Here is a 4,050-nt window from a genome sequence, read left to right as displayed (position 1 = left end):
TCAGCAGCAGAGTTTTAACACCGAACTTTCAGCTTCTGCTAAACTTTCATGTTTAAGTTTGTGATCAATTATCTTAATGTCTCCAGATGTGTTAAACTTTGGTGATATCTTAGATTAGAAGAAGGTTTTTGTCATCCATACACTGTTTTCGAATTGATGACGTTTCAGGAGGCGTCGCCAGAAACTGTCATTTGGCGATAGACAGTGTTAGAAAATTTTGCTGAACTTGTTTTGCGATAACCCCCACTTTAGAGGGTATGCAGATGATGTCACAACCTGGCAACAGAAGCTAAATGAGGGTTTATAATGAAAATGGAGCAGGCCCTAGTGTATAATCTCAATAGACTAGACTAGAGGGTATTAGGATTATTTTTCTTGTGTCCCCTTTTTGCCGAATGTGTTGCTTTTAGGGTAGTTTTGTCTGTAACCTTTTCCATAGTTGAGATAATCAAACAATGTATTTTTTTTGTTGCAAAATTGACACATATTTTCAAAATGTATATTCAAAGTATCCAATGGGCATTAAAGTAATAGTCTGTAAGTTTGCAAAAAGTCACATTTGAAAGTAAACAATCAATAATAATAGTAATAATAATACATTTTATTTGTAATGTACTTTACATTTGACACCAAATCTCAAAGTGCTACGGTGGACAACATAGTTAAAAACAAAACAGTATAGAATACAACATAACATATATTAAAAGACAGGACTAAAAACCAAGCATTAGCTGTCAATCAAATTCCTCTCCTCTTTAGTAAAAAAAACCCTTCCTAGTTTGCAAAATGAGGAGAGCAGGAACAGAATTTTCAGTCAAGCTCCTCCCCCCTCTCTCCTGATTGGACCGGACAGGCTGGTTCACAGGTAAAGCTCGTCTCATTGGTCAAAGTGGTATCCCGCGGATTCTGATTAATGGCTGAAATCAGCAAAGGGAGGACTTTAGGAAAAAAAAGTATTTAGCATTACTTACGTTACCTTAAATCTCAGACCCAGGCGGTCAATTACACACAATATTTAAACTTACACACTATCACTTTAATGCACAATATTCTGCCCTAAAAAAAACAGGTTTTCTTTTTTTTCAAATTGGCTTTTACATGGTTTAAATATTTCAGTTGTAGCAAAGTTGGTTCAGTTTTAAGGATTTTTAGCAGAACTAGAGTGGATTAACATCTTCACGCAAGAAAAAAGGTTTTGATGAAATATCTTTTTCTAAAATGACTTTACCTTTAATATAATTGTAGAGGTAAAAAAAAAAAAAGGCTTTTCGTAAGGGACGTGTTTTTCAATGGTACACAAAAGTTCCCATACTTTGACATCATCGGCATACCCTCTTTTGCAAGGATAGGCAACGTCAGGCCCTGGACCCGAATCGGGGCCCCCACCACATATCCCCTGGCCCCCGCAGATGGTTTTGAGGAATGTGAATATTATCCTCCAAAAATCATTTCCTACTCATTGCCCAGTGAAGAACCCCCAGACCCTCGGCCCCCCGCGTTCTGACTGAAATCGTAGACACGCCCCTGCTGAGCCCCTCCCACAGGATTAAGACAAAAAAATCTTCTGGTTCCCAACAGCTTTCTTCCCTTATGAAATCAATCGCTCACCCCTGAACAAAATGTAACCGTTTTCGCCGCTTTTGCCCAGTTTTACATTCCATCGTCAAAGTGCGTGTTCAAATCAGTGGCTCGAATGGTAATCGTTCTGTAAGTCCTCCCCGTGATGCCGTCTGTGTTGTATATTTTGAACATCCAGTAGTAAAGTTTTACAAGCGTCATCAACATTTCTTTGAGCGAAAACAAATCTTTTTTTGTTTTTTTGTTTATTTTATATCTTAATGTCGTAATTGATAATTTATTGTACGGTGTGTTTCTCTATGGACTCGTCTCTCGTTTTGGTTGTTGCTAATGTTGACCAAAGATTTTTTGCCATTCCACAGGTGTGTACAGAAAACCCTTGCGAAGAGCGAGGGGTATGCAGTATTATAAATGAAATAGCCCACTTTTTCTTTTTCTTTTTTTGTGCTAAATTCCTCGCAAACAGTATTGAGGCGTGGGCCTTTTTTGTAAATACGTGTTTTGTTGGTACAAGGAGGATGGAAAAATGTGCAGGAAAAGAGAAGACTTGACCAAGCGCTTGCTTTACTGTGGATGTTGGTTCCTGACTGACTGGAGAAAGTTCGATATATGTGTCCAACCCTTTACCACGCATTTGTTGCACTTTGATGTTTCTGCAAAATCGCAACCCTACATAAAATTGATCAGAAATGCCACTTTTCCTCTTTTTTTTTCAGTTGAGTTTGATTATTCTGGTAAAACACATCAATCTGCACCAAGAGACGAAGTTAATTGTCGGTTTCAAATAATATGCAATTCGGACGACTGCAATAGAAAAAAACAAATCATCGCTGTTCTAGGTCTTCAACATGTCATCCATATTCCATCCATGACCAAACCCCATTAATAAAGCTTTTGGGTCGCTCCAAGTTGCTGCCTATTTGCACCAATGTCCTCTCCCATCAACACCTGAGCCACCGTCCAACTCTTATTTTGTCTTATTTTGAAGTTTCACAAATCAACAATTATTTGAATAGTTACCCTCTTAACCCCCACCTTCACCAAGTGCATGTTCTCCCTGATCTTTGTATCAGCTTTAGCTAAATCTAAAAGGTTGCCGCCTACAGCACCTCATTTGAAAGTTAAGACCTACATAGCTGATCGAAATGGATCTTTTTCCTTGCATTGTTGTCACTGTTTGGACATTTCTCTTTTTTGTCCCATTTTTGTCGCTATTTTGACACTTATTGAAGACGTTTTTAACCAAACTGGACAAAATGTGCTCGGTTCAGGTGGGGGTTAAGAGGTTAAACAATAATAGCCTTTATATCCCATTTAGGCAATGTGGGTTTATTTGTAGAGCACACATGCTTTACAGGACAGGGAGGCACTTAGAAGGCAACTACACTGCCCGACCAAAAATGAAAAAACCTGGATTTCATTTACTGTTCTGAAGTTGGTCAGGTTTAGGTTCAGCAACACTGTGAATGACAAGGGTTGTCCAGGTTACTCCATTAATGGATTTCGTCTTCCCTGATGACAGCACAGGCATATTCCAAGATGATACCAGGATTCACCGGGCTCGTGTTGTGACAGGGTGGTTCAGGGAACAGGAGACGTCATTTTGGCCAGATCTTAACCCCATTGAGAATCTTTGGGATGTGCTGGAGATGGCTTTGCATGGTGGCCACACTCTCCCAGTATCAATACAAGATCTGTGTGGAAAAAATTAATGAAAAACACTGGATCTTTTGACATTGCTGAAGCCTACTGAAACAAAGCCACAGCTGCAACTTTTTCTTTTTCAGGTCAGGCAGTGCAAACACATTATTAACATTAACCACCTAATCCCCGCCTTAACTAGTTGGGCTTTATGGACCCTTTTCCTTGCGTGCTTGCCGTGTCACTTTTTTGACCTTTTTTTCCCAATCACTTTTGTGTCACATTTTGGTCACATTTTTGTTGGTCTTTTCTGGCTTTTTTGTCATTTTTTCCTCGCAATTTTGTTGCTTTTTTACGCCTTTTTGTCACATTTTCATCACTTTTTGTCGCTCTTTCGTCACATATTGGACGTTTTTTTTGGTCACGTTTTCATCACTTTTATGTCGCTCTTTCGTCACATATTGGACATTTTTTATCACGTTTTCATCACTTTTATGTCGCTCTTTCGTCACATATTGGGCGTTTTTTGGTCACATTTTCATCACTTTTATGTCGCTCTTTCGTCACATATTGGACATTTTTCATCACGTTTTCATCACTTTTATGTCGCTCTTTCGTCACATATTGGGCGTTTTTTTGTCACGTTTTCATCACTTTTATGTCGCTCTTTTGTGACATGTTGGACGTTTTTTTGGTCACGTTTTCATCACTTTTATTTCGCTCTTTCATCACATATTCGGCGTTTTTTTGTCACGTTTTCATCACTTTTATGTCGCTCGTTCGTCACATTTTGGAAGGTTTTTTTCCGTCACGTTTGTATCACCTTTTTTT

Source organism: Gobius niger (genome assembly GCF_951799975.1).
Source record: "Gobius niger genome assembly, chromosome: 4".
In the NCBI taxonomy this organism is placed as follows: Eukaryota; Metazoa; Chordata; class Actinopteri; order Gobiiformes; family Gobiidae; genus Gobius; species Gobius niger.
Note: the sequence above shows the minus strand (reverse complement) of the source record.